Genomic DNA, 20179 nt, shown 5'->3' with positions numbered 1-20179 from the left:
TGGTTCCAGCCGGGCGGTCAAGTTCTCAATCAACTCTTGCGAGAAGCGGTAGCGTCTTATGCAGTCACGTTCCCTCATGGCACCCAAGTCTGGCATTGGTCGGGGGAGAGGCGGTGCCCTGCAGAAATTTGGAAGGAATAACGGAGAGTGAGTACATTACAACACCAATGTCAATAAACTGAGCACATGTTCAACAGCTAATACACATCTGCGAAATACAGAGTCTGGTCTGTGCAATAAATCCAGGACACGTATGCCAGCCAGATGAGATACGAAGAGCCAGCTACAACCGTTGATTGTCAAGTTCTTCATTACATGCCCTGAAACAAGCTGTGGGCCAGTGTAAGTGAACAGCCAGAGACATCACAGGAGTGATATACATCCACATATCTGCATTTGAAGGATGTCATCTCAGACAGACAGCTGGCGGCAAGCTAGACGCACAGGGCACATGTCATTAAAAATTAGCACACATTGCGATGAAGGGGTACACGTGAAAAAAGAAATCACAGACATGGAGACGACGCAGATATGTCCTCATGTCAAAAGAACATGTTCGAAGCATCCAGACACACGTAACGTGTGAATCCACATGTGGCATGGTGTGCGTTTATGTGTGCCATGGCCATCTACGCACAGACACATGTTGGATGCAGCAACAGCAGATGCAGTTGACGGAACACCAACAGCAAGCTCATGGGAACACATGACACACATGACGCTGGTAGTGAGATGTCAGGTGTTAGTGTCCCTGTCCCTGGCATCAGGGGTCAGTTGCGGGTATTGGTGAGTGTGCCATACCAGTGATGCAGTGCTTGACACGTTTGTACTACATGCACACATATGCAAAATGTGAAGGGGAAGTGTGCCACATAGTGCCCCATCACACATGGCATGTGTACACAGGTCATCACACATCTATTGTGCAAAAACATGAGGAGAAATGTGCCATATCACTGCCTGACACACATAGGCCCTGCACAAGAAGGACTGCACTGACAATGACTTGATGTACAGCCTTGTGCGAGTCTGAGACCTCCATTCCTTTCCTGTGCACCTCCTATCACCAGTGGAAGATGTGAAAAGCACAGTACACACGCTCTGAGGGCGTGTGTACGGTACGTATCACTATATTGGTGTTGGCGTAGGAGTACACGTGTGTGTACGGACCGTACACACGTACGTGTATGATCAGTGTGTACACGTACGTGTATAATGGTAGTACACGGACGTGTACTACGGTAGTACATGTACGTGTATACACTGGTGGTACACGTACGTGTACACACTGGTCGTACACGTATGTGTACACACTGGTCATACACGTACGTGTACGACCAGTGTGTACACGTACGTGTACGACCAGTGTGTACACGTACGTGTCAAACACACTGTGCAACTGGTGCCGTAGGGGTACATGTGAAACGCACCGTACCTGTGTGTGGATTGTAAAATTACATAGGGGACACATGAGGGACAAGTATTATGGCCTGAATGCATGCTGGTTGTCATGGAGACCGAGTTTCCAGTTCAAATTTTTCCATCAGGTGGCCAGCAAAAGTCGGTTGGAGACAATATAAAATGTTGCAAAGTGGTTGTTGACTTGACATGATGCTCAAATTTTGAACCATGCAAAGGCACTCACTGGTGTATGTTTAAAGGGATTGCAGGAAACGTAGGATGCAAATGAGTCTGACCAATCTCTCTGTACTCCTTGAAATGAAACAGCCCAGCAAGGCAGATATAAGGCAGCCAGAACCCATGAGAGGGCACTTGCCTGCACAACACGTCATTGGACACCACTGCTGCTGTCATTGCTTCCTCTGTCACCATGTCCAGGTCTGTGGAGAGGGCTCAGCCATTCACCCAGGAGTAAAATGAGGCGTTGCTGGACGTCATCCTCCCACAGTACCCCAGCCTGTATGGGAGACCAGGGGAGCAGGTGAGTGCTGACTCCACTAGCTTTGACTGTGCACCTTTTTTGTGACTGTCACTTCTGGCATTTTGTCCAGGTGTGACAGACATGCAATGTTGTTTAGAGTGGGTCCCGGGGGGGGGGGAATGCCTTATGTCTCTCATGCAGAGCATGATGTAGTTCATGTCTGCACTCCTCACTTGCATTGTGCTTACTGTTACAATCACTGCATGGTGCATGGCACATTCAGCCTGGCTAATCCTCTTGGGCATTTTTGTTCTATAGTCCTGATGTGATTCAGTGGTCCCCCCGGTGTGACAGGTGACTGTACCCACAGATGTGCGTGAGTTGAGTGGAGCTGTGGTGAGAGTGTCCAAATGATGTGTACGCCCCCTGGACATTGATGTGTGTGAATGTTCCTTGTCATGTGGGTGAGTGTCTATGTGGAGTGTTGCACCATAGCTGCATGGAGGAGGCAACTGCTCTACCCATCTGATGTGAGAAGGAAGCCATGCTGTGTGTCTGATGTGCTGAGCTAGCTCCACACCTGTGACACCCCCAGGCAAGTGGCACATGTGCAGAGTGAGGTTTGTATCCGCTGTTGCCAATGGCAGCTGATTGATTTGTGCCTGTGTGTGTCTGTGTACTCTGCTGAGGTTGTGTCAGTGGCCTGGGGCATGTGACTGCTTTGAGGTGCTGTCCATCAGCCTTGTGTTGCTTGTGATGCACAGTGTGAGCCATGATCAGGGAGTGGGTCGCACCCCTCATGCCACCTGTGTACTTTCAATGCCATGTAGTGCATTGGGGCTTCCCCAGAGGCTAATGTCCCTATGACAAAGGTGCTATTAGTTGGCAGCATACTATGCCCTGTTCAAAAAATCAAAGATGTTCAAATGTGTGTCTCTGTGACATGGAGCAGGTGTAGTGATGTTGTCTCACTTTGTCATCCTCACAGGTAACCGCCTACGAGAAGGGGAGAATTTGAAAGTGGGCCGTCAGGAGCGTGATGTCGGTGGAGGGTCGCAGTCGGCGCCTACCCCAAGTGAGGAAACGCTGCTGGACCAGGAGGATCGCACGGGTCCTGCTGGGGGACTCACTTCCACGCCCCCACGGCGGGCTTCGACGACTGACCCACCAGATGAAGCGTGTCCTGGCGGTGGTCTTCCCTGACATGGATAGGCAGTTACAGGAGGGACAGCAGCAAGGAGGGGGTAGGTACATGTGTGTTTGTTGGGTGTCACCAGCTTTAGGAAGTGCTCAGTCACATGGATACACTGCCAGGGTTTATATGTGCAGTGCATATCCTGTTGCCCCAAGTCAACCGGGGCTGTTCTTCCTCCCTTCCCCTCCTTGACATGTGTTTCCTGGTCTATGTGTAATCACTCTTGCACATGGTCATCTAGGCTGCCAGTTAATCCAAGTGCACAATGCTTGCTGCATCATGTGTGGGGGTGGTCTGTGACATGTGTTGGTACCTTGCCTGTGCCCTGTCCTGTTCAGTAATTTGGGGGTCCATAATTGTTGCCACTGATGCTGAGTCTCAACATAGGAGTGTGAGGTTTAAAATGAACAGACTTGCAGCATGCATAACCGATGTTGTGGCCTCAGACATGATGTGCATGAGTGGGAGATATGCATAGTGCCGGGACGGTTGCTCCTGTTACAGTCAGATCATTCCAGGACCATGGAGCAGTGTGCCCACTACAGTCCCCTGAGACACCTTTTCCTAGGAATCATGTGTGTCATCCAACACTGTGGCCATTCTCGGTGTGTTCAGCATAGGTTGGCCTCTGTGGCATTGTTCCCTGGCCTCATTTGTATTTACGTAAAGTGTGCTACATGTGTCCACTGTACAGGGTGATCCCATTTGGCTTGTGCATACTCACACTGGCCAGTGCCTGTGTGTCTATGTACAACTATCTGATGATGGTTGTTTGTCACTAATATGTGTGGTCAGCCTCACGAGGTGATGTTGAGTACATTTAGGAGTTCTTGATGCACATTTTAGTAAACCCAGATTAAGAGGTGTAAGTACTTGCTCTGTCTCAATCACATTGTCTCAGGTAGGGGGGGGTTTGTGCGGGCAAGGCCTACATGTCCAAAACTTACGTCTCCTTGCCAGGTCTGACCTGTGTGTGATAATTGTCTGGACAGACACTCAACATGCAGTGACCCAGTCATGTTGTGCAGGGTTTAATGTTTGTGCTTTGCATCATGTGTCAAAAGTTAAAAGACATGGTTCCTGCTCATCCATTTTTGGCAACGGTGTGTGGTCCAGATGCTACATAGTTTGGTCTGTGTGTGCTGACATCTGTGTGGACAATCTTGTTTCCCATGAGGGTGTCTCCTCAGTGCAGGTGCTCCTTATTCCGACACAATTGCAGGGCCATTAGCTAATGCATTGTCCTGTGTTTGGACATGTGTGCCACTCCACCTGACAGGTAGTGGGTCAGATGTGTTGCCGAATGTGTCATCATGGTACGGATGGCCTTGTGACAGGTGGCATGATTCAAGTTGTTAGTCAAGAAGTCTTGTACGTTGGCACTCACTACACTTGTCAACATGTCTCAATAGTTGATATGCATGACTTTGATGTTTTGTGGTGAATGACAATAATGTGCCTGCATGACAAATGTCTCCCAAGGAAGTGCACAAGACACGACCTTTACACTTTTGTGGCACATTCACACATTCCAAACACGTCGATTGTGTAAAGTGTTGTGATTCCCAAGGGTTCACAATGTATTTCTTTTGGCTTTCCAAATTACTCACAGGTCTCTGAGTGTGGGGACACCTTCAGCATTGGCGTCTGTTATTTGCCCTTGGGTGCACCAATACTGTTTCTTTCACAGTGAACAAGAGGTGGCATGCCTTCATAGTCTGGCTGTGCTCAACAATTCCCAGACACCATATCCTCTGTATAATTGGATATCGAGTTATTTGCTGTTGTGTCCTAATTTTCATTGTTTCCAAGTGGCATGATGGGTCAACCAACTGGGGTTGCAGGGCTTACATATGTGCGGCATATTCTAGATGTTACTCATGATGCATTTCCTGATATGCACTGTGACCTATTTTGTTTGGACTCATGTGTCATATGTATACAGGTGTCTGATTATTTTCTGTCTCTTCACCTTGTCCACAGCATCATCGGGGGACACCGAGGGAGACACCTGCACGGACATGGAGGAGGGATCCAGCACCGGTGCCACCAGTGCTGGTGAGTCTGGAGCAGCAAGTGGCACGGAGGGCGAGGGGAGTCAGGCAGAGGACCTGTCTAGTACCAATACCGACTACGATGCTGACGGGTCCGAGGCTGAACTCCCAGAGGGGGCGGAGGCTGCTCCAACAGCTGGCAGCAGCACTACATCTGTCACCGCCCCCTCCATTCTCATCACCGCCCTCCCAGTTGCTCCGGTCCCTTCTGTCCGTGTAGGGCAACAACATGTCTCCTTCATGCCAGGCACCGCACCCCCTGCCCCTATCTCCCCTGCTGCCCTCACTGCCGAGTCTGTGGACATTCAGCGGCAGTTGCAGGTTGGCCAGACATCGCTGCTGAGTGTCCTCCATGGCCACACCAGACTGCTGACACAGATGGTGTCGTACATGGAGGGCATGTCATCAGCGATGTCTGACCAACGGATGTTGCTGAGGTCCATGGACTCGTCACTGACGGCAGCAGTGAGTCTCCTGCAGCGCTTCATCCCCCCCACCCCTGCACCATCCACACTTCCCACTCCCATGCCTGTCCCAAGCACACCCAGACATTCCCAGGCACGCACCCCACCAAACACAGGCAGCACACCAACTCGGAAGGACAAGCGCACACCTCCTGTCACGCACACTCAGGGGGAAGAAGGAACACCCACTGGGTCTGGGGCACACAGGCAGACACGCAGCCACAGTTGGAGTCCGCATTCCTCACTCCCCAGTCCCTCCAATGTCACTCCCCTCGGCTCCCCTGCCCCACAATCTGAGAAGGAGACCTACTTGGCTTTGCTGGGCCTCAGCCCCACTGGTTCACCAGCCCGCAAACGGGCAAGGCACTCCACGGGTAGGGGAGTTGAGTCCCCCCTGTCCACCACCTCCCCCAGTAGCGCTGCAACCCATCCCTCCGACCCCCCCCTCCATGGGGCCTGTGGTTTCTTCGGGTGCAGGGGAGACGCTGGACGAGCTTGCGGAAGTTTGCAGTGCCCTGCTAACCACCACCTTTGGCGCTGCCCCACCCCCTGTGGTTGAGTTGTCCGTCCCTGCACCCACAACACCTACCCTTCCCCCTCCTGTCCCTGCGGTGCCTTGTCCTTCCCCACATGATTCCCCCCCCCCCAGTCGATGAACATGAAGTGTCTAATGTGCAGGCAAGCTAGGGGAGACGCGTGGCCATGTGTCCCCCCCCAGGACTTCGCATCTGGACTGGCCTATGGCCTTTGTAAATAGTGTCCTTTTATACGTTTTAATTTAATGCTGAATAAAACATTTTGTTTTTCCTTTGAACACTATTGCTTTTCTGGTATTGATGTTGGTGCTGATGCTCCATGAGTTGGGGTGGTGATAATGTGTTAGGTGTCTGGGAAATGTTGTAGTCTGCTGCTCATGGGGTGGACCCTGGTATCTGCGTGCCATCACAAGGTCTCTGCAAAGATTCTTTGGTCGTGTATGCTCTTTGTGTTTGGAGACATTGTCCCAAGGAGTGTTCCTTCCTCTGTGGCACCTGACATCTTCCCTGCAGGGAGTTGCACAATTGTTGTGCTGACCTGTGTCTACATTTCCTTGGTAGGTGACGGATCCCATCAACTATGGCCATGCCTGCTGAGCAATGTCTCCGCCTGCATCGTCTGTGCCATCCTTGGTAGTCACTGTACTTGTGTATAGAGTATGTTGCCATGCCTTCATGTAGAAATTGCCCCTTTTACGCACTATGCATGTGTGTACTCCCAGCCTAGCACACATATGTTACTTGTTCTGCAGGGTATTTGGGCACCTGACTCACAATTGTGGGCATTGTATCTGTGGGAACTCCACCCTATTCCTTCCATGGGAGACAACAACTTGGTGGCTGTCCCAGCACCTGTACATTCCTATCAGTCCTGGAATGTGCGTGACAGTGTGTGTTCCCTTTGGCTCTCTCAGTTTAGTAGGCTTTAACATGACTATACAGTCTTGTGGCATGATCTCAGTGTGTGTATTGTGCTGCATCCGCCAGGGGTGGGTATGCATGTGTCATTTGTCATCACACACGCATGTGGTGTGTCATGCAGTGGGGGAAGGACATCCATCCTCATGGGAGTGGGACACTGCTGTCAGTGATGTGTTGTTTTGGCACTCTCAACATAGTCGCACATTGGGGAGGCGTTCATACACCCATGGAGTTGTGGTCATGTGAGGATGATGTACACACCCCCATGTCTCTATCCACTGCTGGTATTCCTCTGCACCCACCCCCATGTCTCTGTCTACTGCTGGGAGTGATAGGCACCCACTCCTTACATGTCTCTGTCCACTGCTGGGAGTGATAGGCACCCACCCTCACATGTCTCTGTCCACTGCTGGGAGTCCTCTGCACCCACCCCCATGTCTCTGTCTACTGCTGGGAGTGATAGGCACCCACTCCTTACATGTCTCTGTCCACTGCTGGGAGTGATAAGCACCCACCCCTCACATGTCTCTGTCCACTGCTGGGAGTGATGGGAACCCACCCCCATGTCTCTGTCCACTGCTGGGAGTCCTCTGCACCCACCCCCATGTCTCTGTCCACTGCTGTGAGTCCTCCGCACCCACCCCCATGTCTCTGTCCACTGCTGGGAGTGATGGGCACCCACCCCTATGTCTCTGTCCACTGCTGGGAGTCCTCTGCACCCACCCCCATGTCTCTGTGAACTGCTGGGAGTGATAGGCACCCACCCCTCACATGTCTCTTTCCACTGCTGGGAGTGATAGGCACCCACCCCTCACATGTCTCTGTCCACTGCTGGGAGTGATAGGCACCCACCCCCATGTCTCTGTCCACTGCTGGGAGTCCTCTGCACCCACCCCCATGTCTCTGTCCACTGCTGGGAGTCCTCTGCACCCACCCCCATGTCTTTGTCCACTGCTGGGAGTGATGGGCACCCACCCCCATGTCTCTGTCCACTGCTGGGAGTCCTCTGCACCCACCCCATGTCTCTGTGAACTGCTGGGAGTGATAGGCACCCACCCCTCACATGTCTCTTTCCACTGCTGGGAGTGATAGGCACCCACCCCTCACATGTCTCTGTCCACTGCTGGGAGTGATAGGCACCCACCCCCATGTCTCTGTCCACTGCTGGGAGTCCTCTGCACCCACCCCCATGTCTCTGTCCACTGCTGGGAGTGATAGGCACCCACCCCTCACATGTCTCTGTCCACTGCTGGGAGTGATAGGCATCCACCCCTCACATGTTTATGTCCACTACTGGGAGTGATAGGCACCTACCCCTCACATGTCTCTGTCCACTGATGTGAATCCTAGGCAGACACCCACCCACCCACCTGCACCCTTGGTGCAGTACACTGCTCTCCTGGGCATACACCTCCCCCCCCAATATACTGGTTAGATGCTGCACCAGGCCCTATGACAACATTTGTGGCGTGTGTACGCCTTGTATCACTAATGTACTGGTGCCCTAGGGGTACGCGTGATGCGGTCCGTACCCACGCTCTCAGAGCGTGGGTACGGTCCGTACCCCTACATCACCACAACTATGGTGATACAGACCGTACACACGCTCTGAGGGCTTGGGTATGGGCCGTACCCCTACGTCACCACAACAATGGTGGTACGGCCCGTACCCATGCCCTCAGAGCGTGGGTACGGGCCGTACCCCTACGTCACCACAAAAATGGTGGTACGGCCCGTACCCACGCCCTCAGAGCGTGGGTATGGGCCGTACCTCTACGTCACCACAACAATGGTGGTACGGCCCGTACCCATGCCCTCAGAGCGTGGGTACGGGTCGTACCACGCATACCTCTACCTCACCCCAACAATGGTGGTACAGCCCGTACCCACGCTCTGGGGGCATGGGTACGGGCCGTAACACCATTGTTGTGGTGATGTATGGGTACGGCCTGTACCCACGCTCTGAGGGAGTGGGTACGGGCCGTACCACCATTGTTGTGGTGACATAGGGGTACGGCCCGTACCCACGCTCTGAGGGCGTGGGTACGGGCCGTACCACCATTGTTGTGGTGACGGGACGCGTCCACGTCCACTTCCGTTGTGGCGGGACGCAGGGATTGGTGGACACGCCCCCCGAAGTGACCAGACCCTGGAGATACTGTATGTACATGATATATGTGGTATAATTTGGGTAGGGGTTAAGTTTCATGCCCCTCGCCACCCCCTTTGACCATGGGTGTTGTTCTGACCTTCTGTGGCGTCTGCGGCGGTTTCTGTGCACCAGGTCGTAGGCTAGGAGGGCTGGGATTACACGTAGGATGGGGTTCATGGCTGTCCGTCGCATACAGGTGCTCCTTCTTCGCGTCGTCCTCAATTTCCCGGGAGTTTTTGGCTGCTGTAAAAAATGAGCCGTGCGGAGTGACTTGCTGGTCCGTAAAACGCTGCCTGACTCCGTCCGGACGTCACGTCCCGGATCGGAATTGTGGGTATTTTTTAGCCGCACGTAGTTTTGTACGAATCGTACAGAAATGGTATTTCTGTACGAATCGTACTTGCTGGTTTGTAAGGAGGATTTCCCGGGTACGAGTCGTACGGAGAATACGCTCCGTACGACCATTCGTACCCGGGTTTTACAGAATCTGAATCGGCACCTATATTGTTATAAATGTTAAACTGTGTGTACTGATCATCCTTAAGCAATAAAATTAAAAACTATATTTAAACATTTTATTATCAATATTCCACACAGTAGTAACACATAAAATTAATATATGAATTAAAGCACATTAAGTTAATTAAAAAACAATATATTTTACAACTATGACATTGAAAGTGATACTAACAACAATTACATTCTTAGCAACAATATTACTTACCTGAAATAATCGATATTATTGACAACAATATTTCTGAATCACAAAATTTTTGTATAACTACATTTTTTCTGATATTCCAGTATCATGATGTACTTTGAAACTGCTTTTTCAAACTAACTACCCCAAAATAAACATATAACAAAAAAATACAGAATGGGCACCATATCTAATATAGTCCTATACTGCAATATATGGTGTATGGTGACATTTACAAATGTATTGACCTTCCGCATGTCACATGAACCCCACCATATTCCATATTGGACATATTAAACAGTTATCTGTTATGTATATATTTGTCTAAGCACAGTATCTCTCTCTCTTTGTGTGTGCGTCTCTCTCTCTCTATATATATATTTATAAATATATATAGATATATGTATATATAATATATACACATTTAAATATATGTATATACATATGTAGATATGTATATATATGTATATATATGAAAATAGATAGATATATAGATACCAACTAAGATTTAAAAACTGAAAAAACACTGAAATTTGCCAGTCATAGTTTGGTGAACTAACTATAACTTGTGCTTCTGCCATGTCTTGCTTATGACCTCACATATTGTATAACACAGGACATGTTACATTACGTCATTGATGGCATCGCTTATGACATCTCAAATGACATAACTGATGGCGTCACTAATGACTTAGTCCAGTCATTGTGAAAATACCCTGTAGAGTTTGAGGACTTGAAGGAATTCAACAAGCTACACTTGTGCCCAATTTTCTATCATCAATCAAGTGATAATAGCTATAACAGTTGACCACATGCTGAACACATAGCATATCTGTCCAGTCACCCACAGTTGGTGGCGGTTACGCTACTTTTACCCACAGAGCAAACAAAGTGTCTGAATACAATTTAATGGGGTATCCCTCTTTTTAAACCTTGGACATTGTTTGTTATTTCCTGTCACTTGATGAGTTAAAATGTTGAAAATTAAATAAAAATGTATTCAGCCTTAAACGTTTGTTGCTCTGCTATGAAATGACCTTGAAAAAACGAAAAGACAAGAGGCGTTTAGCAAAACAGGGACAAGTTAATTAAATGCAGCGGCAGGGAGAGCATCAACAGAGTCGCATCTGAAGGCAATCTCCATGTACAGAGATTTTGGCCAATCACATATACAGTTTGTGAGGTAAAAAAACAAATGTCACATTCTTGGAGAGCATGTTGGTCTGGGCCGAGTCATAAATCATGAATATAACCATCAGATAAAGGACACAGGTGGATCTCGACCTCGGGAAGAGCTATTGTGGGTCAGTATGTATGCGTCCATATGTCTGGCATGGGAAACACGTGATCACTACGTGTCATGTGCATGCTGTGTCCTGATTGGTGGAGTGTTCCTGACTACATGTGATAGCTACCTTTGTGGTATTTTGGGAACGTGTGCCTTTGTCCAAACGTGTTTTATTGCGGCCAATTTCCTTGCACCTGTTTGTAGTGTAACTGCCGATCTGTGGGATCCATCAGGGTCTTCCCTGGTTTAGCATTTGTCTTCGGGCTGCGTGTGACCCAACTTGTGACCTATCATTAGGTAGGCCTGGGTGTGGGTTGCAGTGCCTGTCTGACCACATATCTCAGAGTTGATGGGGAGGTCATATTGGGTGAATTTGATGGCAACAATACAAGTTTGTTATGGCGTGTACATAGACATGGCAGTCATTGATGTTTACCTACATTCTCATTATCATGCGTACAGTTTTCAGAGCATATATCAATATTTCTTTTACTGGTATTTACATTGTTATGCTTGCATAGTTTATGGTGTACATCAACATTGCATTTATTGGTATTGACATTGTCATACGTGCATAGTCATCAACATTGCATTTAATGGTATTCCTGCTGTTGTTCATGCATATATAATGGATGCATCGCATTCACTGATATTAGCACCTTGAACACACTCTGAACAAAGAGTTTGTACTCTATTCACCTTAATGGGATCATCCTTTTAAAGAATTCACATCACCAGCAATTGTAAGTCAAGTGGTTGACAGTTTTGCATTGAAAAGACACCTTCTGCCAGGCCACTTAAAAGACAGCTTCTGCCAGGCCCTCTGGACAACCCTATGTAGCAAAATACACTACACACATTTTTGAGAAGAGTGCAATGCATACAGTCTTAGAGCCATGCTTACAGCCCCAGCGTACATTTAACCCCCTCTAAAATGATTATTCCTACACTTTTCAACAATCAGTTGTGCCTCAAAATCTTCTGCAAAGTTCTGAAAATAAACATCCATGCCTTATAAATGTCCTTGTTACGTACAATTTTAATATAGCACTGTAGAACAACTATTTAACATGAGAACATGCATAGACATCCACTGGCTGAACATTTTTTCCACAGATTTTTTGCAAAAGGCTTTGACTTTAAGCCACACGCACTTTGAAATGTGCATTTGCAATTCACATTAGCTGTGCTCAGTCTTTAACTTGCTTAACATGGAGTACTACTTGCACATGGACTCCTCTGCGTATCTTGTTTTCAGAAATGTGTGGGTTGGTTTTCCTGTGTAGCAACTGAACCTGGGCACATATTTCACACAAACTCACATCGCCAAAAAGGATTGTTTTTTCATGCCAAAAATCTGATGTCTTCATGTCGCTTTTTTGGGCCTTTCCTTTCATAGGTGATATTTCCACTCACACTTTTGGGGCACCGTTTTTATCAGGAGAAGTATAGAAACATAGAGCTGTACAATATTTGTTATTACCTTTAGGATTTCTCTCAATTTTTAGCTTTCAAATATAGGACAGTGTGCAAGAAAGACCACATTTGCCCTTTGAATGACAGTAAGGGTAACCCCAAGTTCGGAGGAGTACAAATGCCCACTATTACTAATGGCAGTATCTTGCGATCATTTAAAAAATACATAGGTTTCTTCATCCCCATTTTTCAATCCTTACATTTTATCATATGAATTGCTGCATGGTCGGTACACAATGAAAAATCATTTCTAGCTGTTGGTCAGTTTTTGGGCTCTGAGTAGCACATGTTTTGGATAACCAACAAACACTATAGTTAACTGTGACCATAATAGTCTGTCAGAGGTAGCAGTATGTTAAGTTTGAAAATTGGCCATTGGGGCTAAAAATACAGATGAAAAGATTATTCTAATTGCTATTCTTCCTATTTGTTTTCAGTATTTTTTATTTGAATTATTAATTCTAATTGCTATTCTTCCTATTTGTTTTCAGTATTTTTTATTTGAATTATTAGTTTATTTTTGAACACCATGAGCAATCTACATAAATGGCCTTTTGCTGAGTTTGTAACTTGACCTAGATTTCAGATATGTGTAGCTTATCAGGTTCTCCCATGGGTCTGACACCTGTTTCCACCACAAACTGGAAGTAGGTTATAACCTTAAAAAGAAGGGTAAATGAGCTACAAGTCGGACAAATGAAAAAACAGTAATACAATTTAATTTTATTTTTTTACAGTTGCACTTATTCCTGAACACTGTGAAAATGGTAAACTGAGGACAGAAACGTTTTTCTCAATGCCATTTTTAGGGAAAATAGCATGCGCTTTCTTACGCAACATTTGTTCACATTTTTCCAACAAAAATCTAAATGTTGCTGTATTTTGTCTATTTTCTAGGTCCCCTCCATTGGAATCTACAAACCCCGGGTACATTTGAATCCCCAAAATGTGGGATATAAGGACACAAATTTGCTGTAGATACCTTTTGTGGAACAAAAAGGTTATGAAGACCTAAGTGCAACCTCCCAAACAAAAAGACTTTGAGGCGGAAAAGCCTCAGTAGTAAGGGGCTATTTAAAGAAAGAGCAATTGAAAAGCTTAAAAGAGTTCTTTGGAGGCTGTTTCACTTCATTGTTACAGGAGAAGCTAACTAATTCAAGGTAATTAAATCAGACTATGAGTAGACCTCTTATTGGATGAAATCCATACATCACCGCAATTATGTAACAGCCACAAAAATACATTTCTTATCCACGTGACGTATGTGTTGTAGTGCAATGTCTGCACCCAAACTATTTCCTTGGTTTTTTGAGTTGTTGATTTGCAACCCATGAATTGTGCATTTTCAAATAAAATAATTAAGATTTTAGTATTTGAAATTCGGAGAAGGGTTGTGTACTGAGCGCGTCAAGACATTTGTTTTGGCACTTCATCTTAAGTTCTTCACACCTCTTACAGTGACATTTCAGTTTAAGTTGAATTTTCCGAAGATCTTGAAAAATAATAGCTATTGCTTTCTGGGTAAGCTATGTGGCATTGTCTATGGTACACATGAAAGAGCAAATTATCCTTATATCTGGATTTTTTTTATACAAGGTGTTCTGTTTTTATTGCCTATTTCAGATTCTTGGGAAAAATTGCATTTCCCACAGTTTATCAATAAAAAAATGCTTGATCTGTCAAAAACGAAGTCGATGGTTGTAAGTCAAATATTTGCCAAAAAAATGTACACCTTATTTTAACAGCTGGCGCTTTAAACCACACTTTCTTTGCTATAGTCAGTGGTTTGAAAAACTTTTATATTTTTTAGTCTATGTATGCTTTAATATTATAATGCGTGTGGATGTCATGGAAAAGCATTCACTTTTGAACTGAGTGTTTGCACATCCCCTATTTCATGCCTGAACTGTAGCTTTAGGCCTCATTATTTCCTGTTTTAGAGGTTACCAAGTTTTAACGTTAAGATGTAATCTTTGAGATATTTTCATTTGCTTAGCCTAGCCCTTTTGTTTGATCAAATGAACATTTTTCTTTTCGTTTTGAAAGTATGAGGATCTCTCTGGGCCTATCCACGCTCTAATCATCTCTCAGAGTCTTTTATCAAATTCCCTTCTTTTCTGGAACATGTAGAGGTGCAGCACTCAGCAAAGGCCTAGCAGATTTGAACTCTTGTCCATATTTTAATGCCTTGGTTTTATACACATCATTTGATTTAGTTCACAGGCAGCCTACTTAAAATATCTCTACATGTATTTCAAATTTGCAGAACAAATGTTGATTTAACTTGCAGCAATAATGAATTCGGAGAAAAAACTGATAAGGACCTTGGCTGACAGAGACCATAGGTAGGATGTGCCAGCTTTTTTCAGTAGGTATAAATAGAAGGACTTCAGAGATCTTGTGAAAAATGTCCATATTTTACATACTGTCTGGTTTTTCCTTGAGGTTTACTTTAATGCGCCGGTGGCCTTATTTTTTCCTTTTAAAAAAATGTCTCTCCTGTCACCCTGTCTAGCTATGGAAGACTCTTGAATACGAAGATCATTCTCCAGGGTCATATTTTCCCCGCAGAGTTTTTCTGTCGGATAAAACAGGCAGCAAATAAAGCGAAAGGAATAGTCTAAATAAAATTAATATACAACGCTTGCAAGAAGAAAAGTTTAAAGTAATATAATATACCTATAAAGAAGAAGGATAAGCATATCTTCAGATTTATCCTACCTTAAAGGTAAAAAATATGAATAAAATTTAGCAGGAACATTGTTAAATGCTATTCACACAAAGGTAGATTCACACAAACACACTAGTTCTTTCGAGGAATTCGAAAGCAGTGCAGAAACCATACAAGCTTACCCTAATGAAGAAATACCCAGTCCAGAGCGAAGAACAAAACCAGATAAAAATTCCTCCTTGTCTGAATGAAAACAACTTTGGGTTAATTTAAAGCCCAGAATGCGCAAATGCACGCAAATATCATTTGCCCGCGTTAGACTCTTGCTTCCAGAAGACAAATGGATGCCTTTGTAACATTGCACATGGTACATGTCTGCTAAAACTAATGTAACATCATATGTTTTACTTCAAAAGTTACTAATGAAATGTGTATGTCCATGTACACCCTTTCTTCTGTGGATGAAATATTATTCTTTATACCTTTATGCATATGCCCATATTCAAATTGGGAACTGGTACACAAACAAGCATTGGCAAACCAAGAAATGTGGCTTTATTAGCGAACGAGGGGGCATATTAAGGGCCGGCTATAAATATCGCAAAGCGCGCTTAGCCCCTGCATATTTATCGCCGGCTATCTCTGGAATTTATCGCCCGGTTAGCGCGTTATCAACAACGCGCATCGCCGTGGCGATAAAAATTCCAGAGATAGTGTGGACATTGCCGTTTTCCATGGTGGAAAATGGCGATATCGTAGATGATAGGGCCTGTGGTCTTAGCCACAGAATCCACCGCCCATGTTAAGTATGCCTTAGTCAGGAATTTAACGACGTTAAATTCCTGCGTTAAGGCATACTTAACGCGACTTAAATAATCGCTACCCTTCCTTGTTAATATCGCGAAGCTGCCTTCGCGATATTTTCCCTGGTTGGTTTCGCAGCCACACCTACTTTGCATCTCATTAGCGATGCAAAGTTAGGCGTGCTGGAAACGGGCGCTAAGTCAGCAAAACACACGATAGCGTGTCTTTGCTGATAAGGCGATACAATTATCGCCGCTTTTTGGCCGAAAACGGCCGCAAAAGCGGCGATAATTTTATAGCGCCGCCTTGTTAATATGCCCCGATACATTCAAACTCAGGAACGAGACAGGCATGCAGAAATATGTTTTGCGAGCTCTGACACAGTAATGGCAGACCTATTGACTTTGGTAATATTCATACTTTGCAATGGTGTCAAAATTAATATTTTACAGGAACATGTGAGATCTGAAAATATTTAAATATTTTCCTGTGAAATATGGGTTTAGTGATCATGATGACAGCCCCACACCACTCTGCAGAGTGCTACTATAGCACAGACCACAGGGATTCTACAGCAATGGAGGACCAAATAATTCTGCAGGGTTTTCTAGATTGTACAGCACACAGGCAATGTGTGGCCTCATGTTGTGCGTTCTCTAGCATCATTAATTTAAACCATTCAAGTAAGAAACAATATTTGTTGTTGAAATCTAGAAATTAGGAGGCACTTGTTGTCATGACAAATTACAGTAGTGAGACCAGGAGAAAACAGGTTAGAATGCCTCCAGGTGTCTCACTCACTTGTGATGATTTATTCTCAGGCTTGGGACAGGCTAAACACAGCCTAGGATGAATATGGAGAATCAATAACTCGTGCGTCTGTGAGTCAACATGTCTCACCTGATTCCATCATTATCATTCAGGAATTACAGGACCACAATAGGTCAAGAGCCAGGTAGGATCCTTAATGCTAGTGTGACACATGAATCTACCTGCCTGTAACATCTCATGGGGCTAAATTAAAGCCCAACACCAAAATTGACTAATGGGGCAGTATTTTCTGATAATTAAAATCTGGTAGCTGTGTAAATGTTGTTTATATGGCATGAATGCAGTTTAAGTGAAATTTAATACAAAACAAATGGAACCCGGTAGTTTTGATGAAACTTGAATGACCCAGTGGACAATGATTAATCAGCTGAAACATGTTCACATGGGAGAAAGAAGGGGAGAAGCACACAAGGAAACGGAAGAAGAGGGAAAATAGGTAGGCATATGGTGATCGTGGAGAAAGAATGGAAGATTCACAGAGCAGAGTGGAGGAAAAGTGAGAAGGGGGAGATATTTGGTGATTTCAACGAGAGGGGTGAAGGACTTACCAAAGAGCCGATGGGAGAATTGAAAGTGGCGTAGCAATTGGTAATACTATAGGGAAGTGACACAGAGTGGTGTTGGAGGAAGAGTGAAAAGGGGCAGAAATAAGATGTTGTCGTATGGAAGAGTCACAGAGCTGCAGTGAGGGAGAAAGAGAATGGGCAGGCATGCAGCAACTGGGGAGTTTTAGACCTGCCAGACTTAGGTTTTTTTTCCCCTAAACCACTGCCTTCACTGCTCCTAATTTCCTGTTTTTTTTTTCTTTGCCTTGGGATGCTGTACACTTTACCACTGCTAACCAGTGTGAAAGTGAGTGAGCTCACTCCCTAAAACATGGTAAAATTAGCTTACACCTGATTGGCATATTGAATTTACTTGTAAGACCCCAGTACATTACCATACTGTTGGACTTTGCCCTTTTTGCAGGGCCATCCCAGAACTTTTTGCATTCCTCCTGTTTTTTTCTGACCTGTTGTTGGTGGATTTATGTCTCAGGGCACTTTACCACTGCTCATCAGTGCTAAAGTGCATATGCTGCCCATGTAAATTGTGTTTATGGATTGGTGATTCCATGATTGACATATTTGATTTACTAGTCTGTCCCTAGTACAGTGCACTGTGTGTGCGTAGGGCCTGTAAAAGCAAATGATGCTAGTGGGCTTGTCGCAATAAAGGAAACAAGGGCCACCCTTCTCACATGGAACCAGGGTATCTATTGTGTAACAGGGAACAATGGTTCCTGTGGTCAATGTATATAATATATAGTAATCTATAGCACAATGGCAATACACATGGGTAAAGAGATGTCAGAGAGGTACACAACAACAATATGCAACGAGACACTGCTGAATGTAAGTAATTTGTACAATTGCGCTCTTAAATTGATTGAAGCAAATGCACGGTGTCCCAAGTGAACACAGAACCTTAAAAAACAATGATGACAATTGTGACATACAAATAGGTTTCCAAAGTTTGACAAAAAATGACCATAACAGGGATATTGAATGATTAACCCCTTCCCCGCTCATAATGGAACCGCTCCTTCATGAGCCACGGTTGCCGTGTGCTCATGACGGAGCGGTTCCATCATGCCGCGACCGTTGGCGGCCGCTCCGCCCATGCGGCGTGTTTCCCCGCCTGTGCGGGGGGACAATGCAACTGGGCGGAGTCATGACAGAACCGCTCCGTCATGAGCACAGCTCAACCGTGGCTCATGACGGAGTGGCTCCGTCATGAGCACAGCGCCACCGCGCTGCCCCCCCACACCCCCCAGCGCTGCGGCGGAATTTCCGCCGCAGCGAAGGGGTTAATAACAGCCTTCTAGTACAATGGTAGACGCTGAGTTGTGGTTTGATTTGGATCAGTCTGGGGCCAAAGGAAAAAGCACAACAAGGTAGCTGAGGTGTGCACCGCAGGGACATGAAAATGAAGGAGAGGTACTCACATAGGGCCCAACCGGGCAATAGTTTGGGAGGGAAACAAATGAAGAATAACACATGAGCCTCATGTTGGTGCTACGAGAAGCAGTGGAGTAGATTTTGATAGTTATAAGGACTTACCCTGTGAGGTAAGAGCTGACAGCGTATAGGTGTACTCGTGATGAAATCACTGTATCCAAGAAGTACAACACGACAATCCGTGTTTAATTGAGGTATCTCTAGGAGAAAGGCAGCGTGGATACATAAATGAGCAGAAAGGGAGGGATACTGAACACAAGGAAAATCAACCGACCACTATAATAGCAAGCGCGGTCTTTCCGATCTTCATGAGTATATAGATCCTCTGTAAATTCCTTGCATCAGGCCGCAGAAGTTGGCCTCGCATCCGATAATGAATATGAAGAGTAATGCAAGCGAGAACTGCCGTAGTCTGTCTCTGCTTGAAAATGACCTGCCTTGGGCAGCCACGATACATTTATGGAGAGCATGCGTTCCCTAGCGGCCGCGATTGATCTAGCGTGGCAGGCATGGCTTCCCAATCATGGAAACTGGCACGGTTTCGTGTGAAGCTGCACACATGATGCGAGCCTCGTTGATGTACAATGTTGTCAGACAATAATAATTAAACATCACAACATATGTGATAAGGCTGTGAAAATGTCAAGAAAATTGCTGTATAGAGAAAGTATGGTGGAATCACTTGCATCCTCTAAGGAGCTGTTGTCTATGTCTATTGTTTGAATTGAAACTGGATGCAGGTGCCATCGGAGCGTCTTGTGCGAGTGGACAGCAAGTGTAGAGAGATCTGCTTTCACTGTATGATCTAACATGGTAGATACTCCAGTTAGAGAATGTATACTGGACATAATAAGGATAAAGTAAAGGAACCGCGAAGGGTCTGTTTACTCTATTCAATTTCCCTTGTAGGACCCTGACCACGTAGCAGTTCCACAAGTGGAAAGTACGTGTAGAATATGGGAATGTATTCCGTGTTTAAGGTTTGGAGAGCTATGTTTTCACAGTCTGAGCTAATATGGTAAATGCTCCAGTTAGATGTATGCACACTGGACACAATAATGATAAAGTAAAGGAACCACGCACTGATTGTGCCACCCACACAAGCAGCCTATCAAAGGTAACTCAGACCTGCCACTGCAGTGTCTGTGTGCAGTCTAGTACTGCCATGTCGACTTGGCAAGTGCACCCACTTGCAAGGCCATAGC

This window comes from Triturus cristatus, chromosome 5_1, assembly GCF_964204655.1.
Source record: "Triturus cristatus chromosome 5_1, aTriCri1.1, whole genome shotgun sequence".
Taxonomy (NCBI): Eukaryota; Metazoa; Chordata; class Amphibia; order Caudata; family Salamandridae; genus Triturus; species Triturus cristatus.
This window is presented reverse-complemented; position numbering follows the sequence as displayed.